We start from the raw sequence: 20,872 nt of genomic DNA on the forward strand, positions 1-20,872 counted from the left end.
TATGATCATCATGTTATGATCAGGAGTACATAGTGATTTAAGCATTTGTATGTACCGAACATGCATGAGCCCATATGATATTCATGCAATGATCAGGGGTATACTATAATCTATAATGCTAGGAGGTAGGTTACAATAATCAGACTATATGATAACCATGTGATGATCAATGGATATACTATGATTTTTATTGCTTGGAGATGGGTCACATACTTATACAGTAATGAGGAGCTATTTGGTGATCTATGCTGCTAGAAGTCAAATAGATCAGCCCTGGAGCAAAGTGTCCCTGGAAACTGAAATACAGTATCATCTACTAGCCAGTCCAGAAAGTAGTGTATAATCTTTTAGAGGTTTAGGTGTGTTTCATCTAGTTAGGATGATCATAGTAACTATAGAACAAGCTAATTCCCATGTCCCTGGAATGCAAAATCTGGCCGCACAGAACTACCTTCCCAGCACCCTGCAATCCCCCATTAGTTCAAGGTGTGGGACGATACAGCCAAGCAATAAACGCTTCTAATCTCTGTACATGGCAGCTACAAACTATTCACTGATAACTGAGTTTTGGCATCAATATTTCTTCCAACATGGCCCCGTGGAAATAATTGTCATTCCACTTTCCGGCTCTGTCCCTTTTCACACTACAACCTGTGTTGAGCAGGAATAGCTGCTCTGAATTGTTATTACATGATATATTATCTCCTGGGTGTCTTATTACATTAAGGATCAGGGATTGTAGAACAATTGGTTTCAAACTCAGCTACTTTAAGTGGAAATAAGAGACTTAATAGATTTGTAAATCCAGGCAGCTGCAGCCCTAACTTCCTCCTGCTGCAATCCTCTATAAGATATTGTTCAACAGTGATGCTCAGGAAAGCATCTAGTGGGTTAAAGCCCAGAGCCTGGAGTCTTCCAATCAAGTGTGGCCCCAGGGATGGATCTGGCCAATCTTCAGATGGCGGAGGCGTTCCTGTTGGTACGATTGGCTGCAGTGGGACAGGCATGCAATGGATGGGGAGAGAGTTTTCACACTGACTTGGTGCTGATGCTGAGCTGGTGCTTGTGAGTGAATCCTGCAGGTAACACACTTAGGAGCAGAGAGAGAGACACACAGGGAAAAACTCATAGGGATATTCAAGAAAAAGGCAGGCACAGAAAGAGGAGAGATGGGAGGAAGAATGAATATGAACCTTGCTACATAAAATCCCACTAATTGCAGAAACCTTCTACATCACTGACAGTTCATCCTCTTCATGGCAAGACAATGGGAAACAGACAGACCTTGATCCATTGTAAAAAAAAAAGAAAAAGGAGCAGGATGCTCATAGTGACCTTATAGAGAGAAGGCATTCTGTGCTCCGCACACAATGATTGGCATCTAGTAGCCAACAGGACATGCAAACACCTATGCACTCATTTGCAAGCACACAGCTGATTGCCTTGCTGGGGGTGCAGGGAAAATGTGCACATGACCCATTGTCCCTAGTTGACTTTTTGACCTGGACATTCACCTTGCTGTTGGACCCAAGAATTCTTTTCTTACTGTTGGATTTTTTCACTGACATTGGAACGGAGCAGGCGTACTGACTTGCAGCTCTTCCAGTCTCTGAACTTTCAGTCTGGAATCTGGGGAACTAATAAGGATCAGCCGGTACTCTACAGGCTATCACTGGAATTTTCTTTTTTTTCATTTTTTATTTTTGGTCAAGGCAGCTGTGGACAATTGATTGGCAGTGCCAAGGTGGTGTGGGGCCCCCTTTGATATTGCCCTTTGGGTAAGTTGCATTAAATTACTTGACTAGTAAAAAGCTTCCATAGACTAAAAACAACAAAGATGGGTAAATTATTTCTCGGGGTATTTGTCTCAGCCTGGGAAGAAGATAACATTCACAATAAATGTAAAAGCTTTTGTTGCTGGAGGTAAAAGTGGATACTTTCCAGTAGTGGCACAAATGATTGGCTGCATGAATGATCCATAGGATGACACAGGCATGTACATATTCATTATGTTTGTGCGCCACTGCATGGTATTATTTATAGAATACTGAAGTCATCTTTGCGAAGGTATAGAATAGCGTAGGATATACTGCTGGCACCCTGTGTGAACCCACCGTTGTTATGTGTTTCTCTCTTAATGGATAGAAAACCACAGAAAAGCCAGAATGGGTTAAACTTCTTTCCCTGCAATAATGCTGTAGGGCACCAGTCCATTGACCTGTTCCTTGCTAAAGAGACCCACAAGGCATTGCTCCATTAATCACTTTATCGCTGGGTTTTATGTTCTCAGTGCACTGCAGAAAATCTAATAACCCTCTAGAATAGAGGTTGTGTTACCCCTTAACTGCTATAGGGGCCGGTGCCGCCGGATCCGTCTTCTATAGTAGCAAAGGGGTATTTTTAGACTTGCTTTAGATTAATCTCGGAGTCTTGGCTAGCAGGCCATCAATGTTTCTCCTTCTTGAATTTTTAGACATAGGCAGGGCTCAGAAAATGCACTTCTCTTTTTGGCCAGAATGACTAGTAGAACCCACGTCTGATGAAACAGAACCTCTTTGTGAGTGCAGCCGTCAATCACCGTCCTAGTACACAAAGAGGTAGAATGCTATCACAAACATCATTATTAACTCTCTAAAGAGATACGGCAGCATCTGTGGCATTTACAAAGCAAACGGGGCTCGTAATTCGGCTTAGGTCCACATGTCCTTTAGGTTTTAGTGATTTTGGTAGTTCTCAAACTCCATAGCTAGACGGCATAAACTCTTAGAAGAAGTCATTTGCTAATAATTACTTCTGCTGATGTTTAGTTCCATCACTCCAGGTGAGGTTTATTTTTTACATGTCTCTCCATTTGGACAAGTGTCCAGAGCTGTATCACCTCTGCCTAAAACAGACAATGCAACTGCTCAAGTGATGGTCAAGCAATGTTATCCAGTTGCTGCTATGAAATATGTGAGATTCGTAAAAGAATCTAAACATAAGACCTCTATAGAATGGGGGTCTGTATAGTTACATTTATTTGATTGTGTTTCCTAACACCTGGATTTGCTTCTAGCTCAAGGTCCCTGAGGGCACTGCAGACCATTTTTGGAAAAAAAAAAGGAAAATAAATTGAATGAGCTTGGAGGATGACAATGCTAGCCATGAATGGCATTCTGTATGAAGCCACAGCTGTGCTGTCACGCTCCTATAGGCAAATTAGAGATCCCCCTGTGCCCTCTGGCCCCATAACAGGTTGTTTATGGAAAATTAAAAAAGCACCAAGGCCTGTTTAAATGCTGCAGCTAAAGTACCAGCCTACTGTGCAGCTGAGGGCTAAATGGCATGGCTGTGCATAGGTTTAAAAGCTAAATTCTCTTATAAATATTCTGGGGTGGCAGTCTCATTTTAATTTGGTTATATGATTTCTTTTCCGGTCATAAATTCAATGCAAATTTCCATTGGTGTGTGAAGCAGCTGCAGTATCATCCGACTGCTTTCTGGTACATTATGGGCAGCGGTACTGAGTTCAGGCAGGCTAGTTCTTGTCACATTTTGCATGAGAAAGAGCTCTTGCAGGCTCTGGGTACCCACACTGCCTTTTAAGTAGGGGATGTTGGCTGTAGAGGTGCAATGTAGGCACAATCCCTGCTAGCTTTCCTTTGGTGTATTGATTACATTAAAACAATGATGTATCTGCCAGGCAAATCCTCCATTTAAGCCATATGAGAGGCAGGGAGAAGTCAAAGCTTTTCCTAGCAGTAGTTTTTATATGCTGGGTGTCATCTCTTTGACTTGGTGGAAGTGATTGATAGCGGCTCACATGCTCTTGCTAACCCTCGCCTTTCCAGTAAATGGCTGAACCGGTATGTCTATGACATTATGCAAGGTTTTCGTCTTACTGCTAAAATATTTTATGAGCTTTTGATTCTTAGGAAACATGAATGTGTTTTAGTTGAACAATAGATAATGGTCTTCAGTATGCCAGTCCCAACCCCCAGGACATATTGGAATTTGTGATTTCAACAGGCCATGCTGGGACAATAGTTTGAACAGGCCATGTTAAGACTTGTGTTTCCAGCAGTCTGTGCTGGGACTTGCAGTACAATAGCTAAAAATGGCTAATCTCAATTTGTTTTCAAATATGTGGGGCATAAATGTAATACATTCTATGTAGAACATGTAACATCTTGATTCAATAAGGGGTAAAATGATGCAGGGATGATGTTCAAGGGTCAACAGCTCACAGCACCAATAAGATTTGCAGTTTATCGTAGTTAATGCAAACACACAATTCTGAATAGCTACAGAATATTATTATATTAAACTGTATGAAGCACCAACATAATATGCAGCGCTGTACAATAAATGGGGCTTGCAAATGACAGATACAAAGAATGACACGAAAAAGGAGATGACCCTGCCCAAAAGAGCTTACAATCTAAGGAGAAGGGGAGCAGTACACAGTAGGAGGGGCAGATACAAAATCATATGAAGCTTTTTTTTCCAGTTCTGAAGCTCCACATTTTGTTTTATTGACTGGAACGCACTGAAATATTTTATAACGTCTGACAGTCAATGTGATTACGTTGGAAAAACTTTGTCTTGCTTAATTCACAACAGCCACCAAGGTTGCAATTCACTCTTCCATGATCTATTGCTCACGTCAACTCTTCATAATCTATGTGTGCTGATAAGAGAACTTTTAGGAATCTGCTCCAGATTTGCTAGTATAAGTCCACGATGATCCAGACATTTGGACCTTCTCACACGTGTCTAGTGATTACAATACATGTCTTTTTGAACATCTTATAAAAAGAATAGTTATAGTATCAAGAAGAAAAAATGAAGCCCCGGTCATCACTAAATTTTATGATTTTCAGATAAATCTTACCCCTTTAAAAATGTATATATCTCAAGCATCTCTACTCATCACAAATGCTTAGTTCAAGCTTCCACTTTCCTCCATAGTTTAGGACTTTAGTATTTGTCCTACTGTCCGTCTGTCCTTTCCTCTATGAGCTTTGTCATTTGTCCCATAGTTGACATTGTCGGGTACCCCTGCAGTTTCTATTTGCTTAATGTTTTTGTGTTCTATGTGATTATCTACATGCCCCCCACCCCTTTCCCATTTTCTTTGCTATGTACCACGGGGATGGCCAGATTTGTCAGTTTGATTGTATCATGTGCCAAGAGGAAACGCCTCTAAATACAAAACAAGCACTTTACCTTTTCTGCCAGCATCTTTTTACATCCAGGCCAAGGATGGAGGAGTGCAGTCTGTCAAAGCTAAATTCTAGCAGAATATTGGACAGGATTACGAGAGAGCATTCATTGACATGGGCAGTCGTGGACATTCATTGACATCAATAGTAATAGTACAGTTAAGAGCCAACAGTCAATTGTTAGGTATATTGGCTCAATGGCTACAATGATGGTCTGTGATTATGTGTATGCAATTGCTGTAGCTGGGGGAAAATACCTTATTAGCTTTAAAGACCTTTTTTTTCTTTTCTCCTATTCCTTGTAGTTGACAAACACAAACTATACACTTTCATTGACTGAGGAAATAAGCATGTTGGGATTCAGACCATTCATGTTACCAGAACAAAAAAAAAAATAAAAGCAGTGTTTATTCTGTACAGAATACTCTGACACATGGATGGTAAGGCAAAGTAGTGGTTTTGATTGACTTTACTATTATAGCCCTGCGTTATTGGATGTTTTTGTCTTCTCTCATAGTCAAACTTTAGCTAAAACATAGTCAGCTTTCTGCTAAAATTCAGACTTCACCCTGTGCTTTGCTTAGACCTTATGTTAAAAAGGTCAAGTGACCAGTGATTGTGAAATTTAATTTAGAGCTGTGGCATCTCTCTATATATCTTTTGCTATAGTTAGATATTTGTTCCATCAGGCTTTGGTGGCAGTTTTGAGGTACAGCAGTATGTCCTATGCCTATGTAACACACGGGTCCTTTGCCTAACCCAAAGCAGAATATTAGCTGTACAATAGTTGTAGATTTTCTTTTTTAGGCAAAAAAATGCATAAACTTCTAACCAAAATGAACCAATAGGGTCTTTGAGATTGTATTTATAACTTTGGAAACTTTTATGTCAGCCCCTTATCAATACAGTAAATGGAACCTTTTACCAAATGCAGAAGAGATAAAGGACTGGTAAGAATAGAGGCAAACAGAAAGGTTTGGATTTTACTGGATCAGTTTAGTTGTTTTTTTTTTTTTTTTTGAAAAGCAGCTTTACTACCACGCACCAATGCACAGTTTGCTTTGGACCACTTTAAAATGTTTAGATAAACACACTGAATGTGTTGAAGACATATAATTATTTATGCCTATTTTCACTTTTCAGCATCTGGTTTTCCATGCTACGTAAGAACCAAGAAATGTTTATAAAGCAAAAACTTGGTGATAAAAGTTATGTACACCACAATCTTTCTGTTTTTACAATTGTATTTTAATGTAAATGAAATTAAAACCTAAAGTAAATTATACTAGTCAGAACAAAAAGTGTGTATACGTGTGTATATATATATATATATATATATATATACTGTATATGTATTGTGCTGAAAAACGTAACGTTGTCAGGACAGGCGGTATACCTTAGCTTGTTGCAAATGGGGCTGGTTGGTTGCAGACCGGTCACAGGGCCATGCTGACTCCTGTCCACAGCCAAAAGTGCCTATGATGGACACTTGAACATCAAATCTGGGCCTTGGAACAATAGAAGAAGGTGACCTGGTCTAACAGATAACCTTATCTACAATTTAGGCATGGCATCACATTTTTAGTTTAAACTCTTTTTCAAAATAATAATTAGTTATTGATTAGGTATTATTCCTATTTAGAAGACTCTTTTCTAAATATTCCAACAGTTCTTCCACCTTAACAAAATGTATATATATATTTACTTTCCAAACAGAACACCCTCTTCTCCTAAGTGGTTGACTGATGGGTGTCCTTACTGACCAAGAGGCAGCTCTTGGTCAGTAACGTCATCAGATGTATTTTAAATGCAATTCACTATAATTATCTGAACTTGCCCCAGTATCAGCCTCTTGCAGTTCTTGTATACTAGGGCTGGAATGTGAACAAAAGCACCAGTACAAAAATTAGTTTATGTGCTAATAAGGACCATGGCGACAGGCGATCAGAGTGATGGAGAGAAAAGCTCGCTACTGTGCTACTTCTCTTTTAACAGTCCTGTAGCTGGTGAGGGATAGGTCAAGGATGACCTAGGCCCAGAGGAGTGGAATAAACCATGTTGGCTATCAGACATCTTCTGTAGCAAAATATGGTTTTTGTTACTAGTACAATAAGAAGAGTCCTTAAACTTTAATAGATACAAAGAGCCCTTGCTTTTATCTAGCATGTTCTCCTCCGTGCACACCATGGTAATGCTCTTCTCCAAATATCTAAGACTATCGGTGCATGGGACAAGAGTGCATAGCCCTCAGGGACCGAGAAGCCTGTCATTGGATCCAAGCTCTGTACCATGATTGGGACTGATGGGTGTATTTATTCATATGCAAAATTATGTTTCAAGGAGCCTATGTTAGTACAGGAAAAGATGTGGTGTACATGTTTGCTCTGCAATGAGGATGGATCATCTGAAGGTACCTTCCGGTACTTTATGATCTATTGTTTCTTAGGGTCATTGGAAACAGGTTAGCGTACTTTTGCAACCATGGAATAATTTCCTATTTTTAAAAACAGGCATTTCCATATATTCACTTAATTAACGAGCGATTAATAAAGAAGCTGCATAGAGCTAAACTTGAGGTCAAAGAGCCCCGAGTTCAGCTGCCGCTTCCCTTTATTCTGCATTCTGTACAAAGTAAAGCAGTGTTTCTTTTTCCTTCCCACATCTTTTTACCTCTTGCTGTCTCTGCTGTTTTAGCCTCTAGTAGACTTGTTAAGGTTTTTAAAGGAAATAAACACTTTCCTATTATATTAAAAACTAGCTGCCCCAGGGCTGACAGGACTGTTCAAGCTTTTCATGTCAGATTTGAGGGCGTCCATTAAGATTTTGCACCGGGGCCCCATGGCTTTTAATTAAACATCTTTCCCTTGCAGTCCAAAACCAGCAGGTCTTTTTTTTCAGTTCAAAACAGAATGTGGGTGCTGGAAATGTTTACATGACAATTCAGGGAATGCACAATTAATTCTAGAACATGCAGGTTGCCCATTGGTGACTGTAGGATCAGGTTTTATGCTGGTATGCTGTGATTAAAGGAAGAGTTTCCTGTTCAGAGACTTTTAGTAGTCATTTGGGTAATGCAAACAGCTCTTCCTATAGTTTTATTTTAAAATCAACTCCCCAACATGCAACTTACAGTTGGTACAAACTTCATTCTCATCAGTGTAAGATATGAACCCATGACTCGTATCTTATAGGCTTAATGGTGAAGTATTGGTGGTAAACCTACTTCTTCTCCTAGGATTTGCATACTTTGCAACCTTGTGAAAGATACTTTTTAAATCTAGTATCCAAGATGGCTTTACATGGTCACAGGGATCAATCTAAAGGCTAAGAGATGTACTTCTATTTACCATATGGTGGTAGTACATTCAGCATTGCTGTTAGTTTACCAACGTTTTAGACCAGGAGAGGTTCACCATAATCAAAAGACTAAATGAAATTCAAAACCAAATGGAGGAGGATCATATTCACCTGACACCGATACTCTGATTGTCTTCTTAATACACAAGATTCTCATGTTTATAATTTCTACATGCAACAAAGAATCTTGTGGCTCTCAACATTCCCCACTCTACTGCCCTAATGATAATTTATCTAGAGGTATTTAGGGGTGGACAGAGAAATGTTAAAGGCAAAAAATATTGATTGACTATTTTCCCTGTGGAAAAGGAATAATGATACTGCTTACTAAGGAATTTATAAGGAATGTCATACAAATACTAGGTAGTGCCTCTCTTTGCTTCAAGACAAGCCTAAGTTCTTCTTGGAACATGGAATTCACAATCAACCAACATTCATTTAAGATTCTGGTCCATATTACCATGGATGCATTAAGCAACTTCTGTAGATACATTTATTTAATAACATTAATAGCAGTTATGAGTTAATTTTTTCAATCGTCAAGTTTTGCAGAGCCTGTGCCCAGTGCAGGTCTTCTGCTGTTGTAGCCCATCCACCACAAGGTTCTGTGTGTTGTACATCCTTGGAGAATTTACTGTTCATCATGATTTTTAAATGTACTTACATGAGTACCATAAACATTCTATCAGTGTCAAAATACCAGACTTATAGAAATAATAGAAATATTCAAACCAACAGTTTAGGAACAACAAACATGCCACAGTCGATATACAGATTTGTAATTTACTTGTGTCATTATTCCCCATTTCTGTTTTTTGATAGGAACACTCAGGGTCTGTTAGCACAGCATTGCACTTTAATAATATTTGGCAATGAACATTACATAAATGAGTGCAGTGTGATGCCATTCACTTGGCACTATATTACTGTACAGTGCTTTGTGACACATTAGGCCTGATTTATTAAAGCTCTCCAAGACTAGAGAAGATAGACTATCATGGTAGAACCTGGGTGATCCAGAAAATGTGGAGTGGATCTAGTTCAGAATTTAAAACCAATTGTCAGCCAATTGCAAATGTTTTTAAAGAAATCTAGGTTTGCAGGACCACCCAGGTTCGCCCCACAATAGTCTATCTTCTTCAGTCTTGGAGAGCAATAAAAAAAAAAAACAGCCCTTGTTTTAACCCCCCTTCAAGCGGTAATCCCGAGTGTGACTCGGGGGGGATTTTCCATGCAAAAAGCGGTAATCCCGACCCAGGGTTGCTAAAAAAACAATAACAAACCCACTTACCTTTGTTTTTTTTTTCATCCCCCGGCGTCCTCCTCATCCCTACATGTCCTTCAGCGGTGTCCTCCTTCTCCGATCTTCTCTCGGCGACAGCAGAGGGGATCTCCGGGGTTTCCTGGAGATGTCGGTGCATGCGTCACTTAGTGCTTGAGGCGCGGTGGGAAATTCAGATAATTTTGTATTGGATTCAATACAAAATATCTGTATTCAGTCGAATACAAATAAATCTTTATATTATATATATATATATATATATTATACATGCTACTGTACAGTTATATTACATGTTTCACTATTTTTTTGTTTCACTATTTTTTTTAACATATTTTTGTGTTTTTTTATTTAAAGTTTATTATTAAATTTATTAAATATTGGACATATTTCAGTGAGGTATGCATAAGAAATATACGCCTACAATGTAAAATAAATTTCCATGCAAAAAAATGTAACACTTTTTGTGTGGAAATACGGATAGAATTGGAACGCTAGGGGGGTTAATAAATAAAACTGCATATCAGATTTTTGGCATTGGCAGCATATGTGATAACACACTATAACAGATAGACTAGATAGATCTAAATATGCCTTACCTGACACTGTTTCTATTTTCTAACTTTGGAGAAAACAGTACCATTATTCTTAGCAATAGGACTGTGAAAAAGCCTATTTCACCTTCCATCAAATTCCTTTCTCACCTCGTGCCTTTGATACTAAAATCTCCATATCCACAGGCACATCTGTTGCTGTGTCCATACACCCACTGGCAGGTAGATGGCTGCGGTATATAGTGATTAAGGTAAATATATGGCTGTGTCTATGAGTAGGGGCTTGTGCTCTTATCTGTTTCAAAGCCACAGGGGTCAGCAGCCTATTGCATTGTAAATCACTGCAGGCCCCATCTAGATTAAAAGTGTATCCTCCAGCCATGCGAAGGATACAGTGCTTGTTTCTGCCCTCTGCCTAACCTAGTGCTTTTATAAAGCGTTCACCTCTCTGCCATAGCTTACAACATTGGCAGGTGCTCCATTTCAACATAAAAGCATTTTCAAAGACTCATAAAACAAAAGTACATTCTTCGTACATTAAAGTTATCACCTGGCTTGTGTTCACACTAACAGATTATGCTATGAAATGTGGAAATCTGAACTGCCAGTGTTGTTTGGTGGAAGTTCAAAAGAGACCTTCATACAGCTCTATCCATTTAAATTGCCTGTATCGTTTAATGTGATAATACTGCAAGCGAGAAGCGTTGTTGTCACATTAAATTAATCCTGTGTTGTTGATATACAATACTAACTAAGGCTGGTATTGAAGAATGGGTGCTTTAAAGTGCCATAGCATTGTATTGGGTCTGTTGGTATCTCCCTATAGTCCCTATATGGTGGCATTCTGACAGGCACACCTTCTTTACCTCCTAAAAGGCAATGCTGTTACCTGGTGGGAGGTTGCAGAAGCAATAAAAACAGCTCCGTAGAATATAGAAACTGTTTTGCCAATTCTAGCTAGGCCCAGTTATCTACGTTTTTGGGGTGGCTACAGTGGCATTCCAAAGAGGCAGGCTGGCAACGTACCGAAACAATGTAGGATTTTATGGAAGCTGCTATCTGATGTCAGTTAAGTTTTTTCTTTATTGACTTAACATATAGATTAGGTAATATTAAGTATAGATTAATATTATTATTATTATTATTATTATTATTAATAATAAACAGAATTTATATAGCGCCAACATATTACGCAGCGCTGTACATTAAATAAGGCCAGCTAAATACATACGGTATGTTATTTACCTGCCAAAGCATTTGCAAATATGGTCAGCATTTCCTTTATTCAGTGTTTTCCCTTCTTTTCGGCTGAAGATGCCCAATTAAAAGCTTTAGGGCATTGTCACCTTTCTATTAATATTTTATAGGTTCAGATAACCACTGGCAATTTTGTCAGCTGCAATGCTTTGATTTACCTACATTACAAATCATGTGATGCCCGTTAAAAGGGTTAAATGTTTTAGTATTTCATGCATACATCTAAACTAAATACATTGGTTTATCTTTAATGCTGCTCATAAATACAAGCTATTTCTCACAAATTTAGTTGCAATCTATCAAGTTTTGATTGCAAAAGGCTAAATAGATCAATGCCATCTACCAGCATCGCTTCTACACTGTATAAATCTCCTCTGCTGCAAATCGCTGGTGTGACAAGGTGATCAGCAGCTGCACTGCATTACACAAGCAGCTATTATAGCGATCCTTTAGCTTCTAATACTGCAGAAAGTCAATCATTCAATGACTGAGTTACAAATCTCTGAATTCCCTGTGACACAGACCTTTCATTGACTGAAATCCAATTTTTCCTAACAACAAAACTGCTAATGAGAGAGATTTTGTTGCTTCAATAAATTGCTGCTAGGAAATCATGTGTGACATACCCCCTACTGAGCTTTTTTTTAAATCCTATTGTGTTTTTAAATGCAAAGTGTGTAATAACATAACAAAAAAAAATGTTGTTCTGAAAACACAAGCATTAATGCAAGAACATTGTGATTAGTTATTACCATAAAAAGTCAAGATCAACAGAAAAAAATGTATTCATACCTTGTCTTGGACATGGAAATCCTGACATTATTAAGCCAAAGAATGATTGGCATATATATATATATATATATATATATGTATGTATAGAGCAAAAAGGCTTAATTTACTGAGATCTATTTGATCAAATGAAAGCTCAGACTCTAAGGGGTCTAATTATAAAGCAGTAAATATGACATTCACTGAAACATTTTCCACTGAAGAAACTTCCAGGTTCTTGTATTTCAATGGCAGTGATTGATTCTCCACCAGGGAAAGCTTTTGGTGAATATCGAGATAATATTGAGATTTACGGCTTAAAAAATATACCCCTAGGAAAGAAAAATGTATTACATTCAGTGATGACTACTCAAGGTTTACAATACATATATATATATATATACACGTGTGATAGTTTGTAACAAGAAGATAGCTGATGCCATGTCAAACCATTATCGAAACCAAAATGTGAAAAATTCATAAAGAAGAAAATATGAGAGGCTGTTGCTGAGAGTTGTGTTAGCATTGTGTTTATACAGAAATACCATAGGGGCAACAACCATTCCTATATATTTTACCGTAATTAGCAGTTTTGCCACTGGGTGGTAGTATTATGTTTAATACTCATAAAACACTGCATCACAAAAAAAAAAAAATTGTCTGCTACTTGGTCTAATCCCTGTGTCCTATACTAAATCAAGCTGAATCTAAATCTGAAGTCCGATTGTCCCTGAGATGTCAGGATCTTAAGTAATTACGTGTATAGACGCAATTAGCTACATTCTCTCGTTCCGCAGTTACTATGTAATCTCTATACATAACTAACTTTTGCCTCATATTTCCATGACATTACAAAAACGTAGTTTTATGTTGCAACAACATATACAATTACACATAATTCACCTGAGTCCTTCTTCAACACACAGAAGTGTTTCAGGCACTTGCTTTTGCGTTTGTGGATCTCCGATGTCTCCCATTGCATAAACCAGCAGTAGTCACCCATCATTTTGGGGTTGCACTGGCCTGAATTTCTTGTTTCCATAACAGAAATGTCCTGGTGGAACATCTCCCCTTGATCATCACTCACATCACCCAAATTTTGTGGAAAGAAGTCCAGATGGGAATGTAAGAAATTAGTTTTAGGTGACATTCAGCAGCCAAGTTGATGGAATGCTGTTAGCATGTTGTTCACGAGTTCAGAATGGTTTTCATCTCGCTGGTTGCCCAGAAAGTTTGAGAGTTTGAAAGTGGGTTGAGTTTGTCTTTGAATGTGGCATCACGCATCAAATTGTGGATTTGGGGACCAACAAAAATGCCTGTTCCCAGTTTAGCATCTGTTATAACTTTTCTAAAGTTGTCCTTCAGATACTGAAAACCCATACCATCACGATCCATTGCAACGGCAAAGTTTTTCATGAATCCAAGTTTAACATGAAGTGGCGGAAAGAAAACTTTCTGTGGATCAATGAGTGATTTATGCTTCACGTTGTACTGGCCAACAGTGTGTTCAGGTCTTGGCAGCCATTCTTTCACTTTGCAATGGTTGCTGTCATCGCGACTGTTCCACAGGCACAGAAAGCACATATATTTTGTATATCCCAATTACAGGCCAAGAAGGAGTGCCACCACCTTCAGCTCAACACAAACGTTCCACTTGTGTTCTGAATAGGTAATCAATTTCTAAATGACCTCCATGCATTGGTATGTCTCTTCCCTCGGCATGAGCAAGAGGAACAAGGTTTTTTTGTTACCTTTATGCAGTAATACAGCTTCAAACTTGCTTTGCTCGAGTCTATGAACAATCTCCACTGCTCTGGTATGTATTCGCAACCCAACTCCATCATCAGACCACTCACATCGGTACAGAAGTAACTGACGGTTTCCAGCTTGTAATAACATGCGAACTTCCACTCCTTTATTCTGGAGTCTAACAGTTCACACTTCTCTTTTGACAAAGACAGGTCCCTTACTAGATCACCTAAATCTCATTGGATTATAAAATGTGGCTTAACCTCTTCAAATTGGGGTTCATAACATTCTTAACATCGACACCATCCTCCTGTTCCTCATCCAACATGTCACTGTCCGTAACAACGGATGTAGGAGGGACTGGCACTGGATTCTCTGCATCATGTGGCACTGGCTTCAGAGCAGATTCACAATCAGGATAGATCATTTTTAACTTCTTTAGATGATTCTAGTCTTCTTTGAAAACCCAGCAATTTTACTCATACAGAAGTAGCAGTGCGACTGATGGTATTTTGGCTTACTTCAAACTATAGGCACAGTAAAAGGGATTTATTTCGTTTTCCCATCCAACCATTTTTGGACATCAGCTCACTGACTTTCCAAGACATGCCCAGCTGCTGCTGGAACATGCATGCCACCAGGGGGCGTAATTCAGCTAAGGCGGCAGCAGGCATAGTGGTAGCTGCAACTGTTATAATGTTCCCATGTAAAAATACCCATCATTTGAACAGCTATAGCACTCCTATAACTTAAAATCTGTACGTGATAGGCAAGTTCAGATTTGGAATCGGCACACTCGATATCATGTAAATCACATGTGTTATCCCCAGTAGCAAAATCGTTGTTGTGCAGTGTAATGCATTGTTCTTTCTAGTAGAACTACATGACAATGATGTTATTTCCTGTTCTTGTGTTGTTGTCTGTTGTTTTCAATGATACTTGATTAGGAGAAGTCAAATTTTCTACACAATCATAAAGGTTTGTCTCTAATGACATCTTATACAACCTATGGACTTTTAAGGCCACAGATTTGCACCATATTCGACAATAATTCTTATTAAAACACATTTTTATTTAAACACTATGAAAACACCGTACTTTATAGCAAAATAATCCACATGATCATATGTACTCAACGCGTTTCAATTCCATCTTTGCTTCCTCAGGAGTGAACAGGAGGATATTCATATTCTAAACACATTAATTCATATTTTAAATTACTATAAATTAAAAAAAATCTTCAATTTAATATACTGACTTAGATCTTTGTGTTTGCTCTATCCATTAAAATTCACCACAAAAGGTAAGGATTCATGGAGGTTTTGAAAAGGATACTTCCCACTGGCCCATATATGTTCTATCATGGATAAATATATATATATTTATATTTATGTATATATAAAATTTACCTTTTAGACTTTTCTTATTGTCCTTCAAATGTTTCCAGACTGGTTGTTTTCAATGAGCATGAAGGGCTCAGCAATAAACCTTTACAACAATATAATTTTACCTTTTCACTAACAATTATGCATCTGTATTTGACCTTACAGGTGTTTTTTTGTTTTATTTTTGTTTTTTTTTTACCAGTGGGTTATACATTCTCTAGATAAATCCAGCAGAATGCTATCTTTGTTTTTTTTTTTATTGTCTTTGCTGTTCGTAGCTTTTTTCTGGCCACCACTAAAGGGTGCTGTTTGGAGATGTGAGAATGAGCAATTGCGGTTCATCTCACAGGAGCAGATTTTTCACAGCACAGCAGGATATGCAGCCAGCAGTATTTCAGGAAACCGGACTGGACTAAAGATAACCCATCATAGCAGAATTGTTTATGAGATTTCTAGGGCAAGTACAAATGTATAATTAATTAGTGAATGCACCTTAAACCTCATGCCGGCTATCCAGTCAAATATTTTTTATTTTAATTTTAGTCATTAAAATATCATATAATACAAATGTTAATCATTTTTCAGATGTCATTTAAGTTTATTTTATATTCAAAGATTTCATTAAAGCCCATTGAAGACAGATTCTCTCGGCTGCACTGGTCATAGGGCCAATGCAGATGCAATATAAATGCCATAAACATTACTGCCAACACCCATTTAACAGGTATGTCCTGCTTTGAGGTCCGAGCAATGCAGCTGACATTGCAATAATTGCATGTGAAGAGGAAATGGCAATTCTTTACGACACATGTGCAAAATAAATGCAAACCAGTTACATTTTCAAACTTAATAAATTTTGTGATGACGTTTGATGTTTTGGCTAAACACACTTTGTGGTCTATTTGTACAATAACAAATCTCATTTACTGAAACATTCTCTGGAGAATCAGTTACTGCCATTGAAACAAATGGACCTGGAAGATTCTCCACCAGGGAATATTTGAGTGAATACCAGATTCCCTGCTTTTTAAACCGACCCCTTTGTGTTGTAAAAAAACAAACAATTCTGAAGATTGGTTAGAGAGTGCAATCCTCTGTTCAGACATATTGATGAGATCAATTCATAATTTAAAATCAGATGAATTAAAATCAACCAAATGTATCTAATACTATATGTGTAAAAACATTTCCTAAGGAGAGATAAGACAGGGATCCACCTGTGTATGTACCCATTTATACACACCTTGGTTCCCCTTTCTTATCTCTCCATTAATTCCTCCTTTGATCTGAGCTCAATAGCCTTTGCAGATATTATCCTCGGGTTGATCTCCTTTTGATGTTTCCATTATATCCACAGTTTCTTACTTTAGGTGGTTACTTTGACCAGCTGACCCCCACTACTTGTGTCAAGATTTTTGAGTTGTTGACACATTGATTTGTTGACCCTCTGTTCCTGAAGAAGTGTTGACATAAAACGTATAGAAAAAATATACATAGGTTTTCACATCGCCAATGGATTGTGATTATTACTGATACTGAAGCTTGTTGATTAGTCTCTCTAATGGACTTATGGATGATATATTATACTAGTGATAGTATTGTTCACTGGGGTGAACTAAAGAACCTAAGTGGTGTTTTTTCATACATAAAGTATTGGATAAATGTGGCTGATTTTTTTCTATTTTAGATTTTAGAATATGATTTTTTAAATAAAAATTGTGGAATAAAAAAATCCCTATTCTGTGTTTTGGTCAAAATTGTGCTTTAAAAACACACATAACTGCCACTTCCAGATCCTTATTTTAAATAAACTGTTAAATTGTCTTTTGGCACAATCATTTCTCTCTTTGATCAGGAATGGTTTTTAGGGTAAACTGCCCCACTATTATCAGTGGATCAGGGGATGTGTTGCCACAGCTGGGAAAATGTAAGTCAAGAATAATAAAATGATTCTGAAAAACCAGATACAATGTATAGCCATTCTCGTAGTGACCAGTACATGCATCTGGTGCATCCTTATTGATGGAGATAGAAGTGCCGCTATGACAAGAAGACATTTGGGCTGGTTTACAAAAAGAATTCAGATTGTTTCCTTACCAAGGTGAATTATTACCCTGCAAGGTCTAATTCATTTAGCTTCATAGATGTGGTGAAAATTCACTTTGCAAAGAATATCCACTGGTGTGCAAGGAAACCTAATAAAATCGGGTTTTTTACTTGCACATGATTGGATGGTTGAAGTCAGCAGAGTTTCATCTCATTTATTAAGGTAGCTATAATATGTCTTGCAAGGGAAAAATTCACTTTTGCTGTGTGAACAGCCTATATTCGTTTAGTAAATCAGCCCCACTGAGTTTTAAAAGAGGACATAAACAATTTCTTTCACTCCCTGCGGTGTGAGTTAGCTATTGATTACACACTGTAATCTTGGATCCCTTTTAAGATGAACCACAATGTTTAGATGTGTTGTTACATTTATGTTTCAGTCTTATTCCCCAGTGGGGAGATTAGCCCTCAACTCCTATTTGAGTGCCAACCAGGGCATTGCTGCAAAGTGAATTTCAGGTTTTACTTCTTCAGATAATTCTTTGAAGAATCCCATAGGGGTTGAGTCCCTGATGCATTCCCTAGCTAAAGGTGGAAGAAAAGCAGAGATTCCTCAAACAGAATGTAACTTTCTTTTACTTAAAAAAAAATAAACTTTGGCTTGAGTTACACTTTAGGAATGTTGGCACAGTAGGCGATTTTGAACGGAAATTTCAGTATCATTTTTTTAAGGGTTTGAGATGCTGCAGATTAATTACAAAGCCTAAAGTGCTTGCAGCCTTTGATTTGGCTCTTTCCTAACTAGAAAATGGTCATTTATTGTTTGTGATGCTGCCAGCGCTAAAAACATTAGGAAGAACACTTACAACAAACTTTGAAGCTAGCCAAACAGGACATAGAAAGTGGTAAGCTAGAAACATGTGATAATGAGCCCTTCCAAATGTTAAAAGAGCTTGGAATTGTCATCTTGGAAAGACTTACATTGCACAATTTACACATGATAGTTGTATGCAATTATAAGCTTTTTTTTCACAAATTGGTCCATGCATGGGCATCCTAAGATAGTGGTGGAAACTTGATTTTTTTTCTGGGATAACCATTACCATTATTTGAAGGTGAACAAATGTATATTAATAAAGCTCCACATCTTTGATTATTCAAGGCAAAGTAAAAGCTCTCCTTTTAAACTCAAAAATACCTATATTCACATTCCTTTACTGTTTTTTTTCACAGTACTAAGATCATCATATGACATATAAAACATATTCCCGTAACAACTAGTAGTTTGCAGCACACAACAGTGAGTGGGAACACCCAAGAATCTCAGTTGGCCAGTGTCATTTATTTCCATTCAGATCTTCCAATTGTGGAAGCTCAGCTTCACATGTGGGCACTGTGTATAAAATGGAATGAAATTTGCCTTGGAAATACACCTCTCCCAGATTGATTTCTACCCATCAGTGCATTTTTATATTTGCAACTGTAGTACCCCTTTAGAATTGCAAGATCCCTTTAGGATTTAAAGCTTTACCTTTAGCGCATTCTTGACACTTCCAGATCTAGTTTTCCTCACTGATGGTTGGCTACCCTCTGTCACTGATGGGGAAACTGGCCATATTTGGGTAGCAGTCAGAGACTGCCCTGGTCCATCACTTCTTGGGCGTTTGACAGTTTTTGATGCCTTTTTAGGTGGCGTTCTTGTACATTTTAAATTGGAAGAGAACAGAGTTCAGATGGGCCCTGATGAATTGCTGAAGAAGCTAAGGGAGTCAGGGCAGGATAGCCCTATCACCCCGTGGGCCTGACTAGGCCAGGGGGGCTGGAGACTGGGCAACAGAGGGGGATAGGCTAGATTCCCATAGACCAAGGACTTGGCATTGGCAGAGAGATGCTAAAGGATGGAACCCCCTGAAGAGATTAGCCAGAACAGGATCTCATTGCTTCTGAATTTGGGATCATTCACAAGGGAACCCACTCCAGGGAGGAAAGTTTCTCTCACACGTCATTATAGGGTTAGGAGTCAGGGAGGATGCTAAAAGTCAGCTGTAGGTGTTGGTGTGTAGGTGTTGACTGCGTGGAATGATTTTGGATATGAACTGCTGACTCTGACGTTACCCCAACCATCTCTCCATATGTGTTGGCCTTCAATAAACCCCTAGACAAATTAATTCATATGAGTCTTTGTAAGTTTATTGCCACATCATTAGGAGGGGCCAATATAAAAACTGTCTGCCTGCGGGGGTGAGTGCTACACAAAACTCCTCCTAAGAGCTACCCCACTGCCTGCAAAATTGCTGAGGTCTCCTGGGAAGAGTATTAAGGCAAGGTGATATGTTGTTTTCAGTAAGCCTGGGTCTACAAATAAATGTGTAAATAAAATAGAAGATTTTTAAAAATGGTATTAGAATAAGAGTGGAAGGTAAAAGCCAGCAAAAGCAAAATATAAGTTGATTTAACTTTAGCATTAAAATGCTACTTTTGGAAGTACTGACCTTTCTACTGTTGTGTACTGACCTTTCAATAGTTGATGTGCTGGTTTTTGCATATTACTTCCATGGGAACCTAGGTTGTAATATCCACCTAGCGCATTTCAGCATACACATCTCCTGCACCTCCCCCATTTTTATAGAATGTACTTATACACACCTGATCTGTTATGTTGCAGATTGCACAACCCACTATAATGCTGATGAATGACGATATTTTGAAATGAATTACATATATTGCCTGGCATACAATACAGCAGATGCAGCTACATTTCTCTTCAATATCTGACAGCAGGTTTAGAACCATTGTTCCTTTATGCAATCTACAAAAAAATTTGCTAACTGCTCCATCATCTCTTTCTCCCCAATGAATAGTTATCTTCTGCTCATCTGTCATGTTCTTTTCTACTCCTCACATACGTTAAATCTTCCTATGCCTTTTTTCTTCTAAAAGAAATGGTTTTGATTTTTGTGTTGTCTATAATTCAGTGTTTTTTTTTTTTTTTGATGGACTAGAAGTGCATTAGACACTCTGCTAGGTTTTTATACCTATGTGGTGACTTGTATGATTCATTCTATTTGTCCTGTTGACTATTACAATTTAGTCAGAAAGGAAGGTAAAATAAACAAAATAGAGTTGTCATTAGGGCAAGAGGTGACAGCAATCGTCCAATGGAAGCAAATCTTTAGTTGACAGCTATTTAAAATTTAAGACCCACTTACTTTTTGAGATTTCTTCTCATCTCTTGCCACTTCAGGATCTTCATGACAGGATGTGTCCTTGGTG

General features: G+C 38.1%; 1 protein-coding gene across 1 annotated transcript in view; it reads left to right on the forward strand.

Annotated features, from left to right (window-relative positions):
• The first annotated feature begins 1,049 nt into the window (after positions 1 to 1,049).
• BRINP2 (BMP/retinoic acid inducible neural specific 2) overlaps positions 1,050 to 20,872 on the forward strand; it is a 202,122-nt gene continuing 182,299 nt past the window's right edge. Inside the window, exon 1 of the mRNA XM_072419737.1 lies at positions 1,050 to 1,778. The gene's annotated coding sequence lies outside the window, so the exon portion shown is untranslated. The remainder of the gene's footprint in view (positions 1,779 to 20,872) is intronic.

This window comes from Pyxicephalus adspersus, chromosome 8 (assembly GCF_032062135.1).
Source record: "Pyxicephalus adspersus chromosome 8, UCB_Pads_2.0, whole genome shotgun sequence".
Lineage (NCBI taxonomy): Eukaryota > Metazoa > Chordata > Amphibia > Anura > Pyxicephalidae > Pyxicephalus > Pyxicephalus adspersus.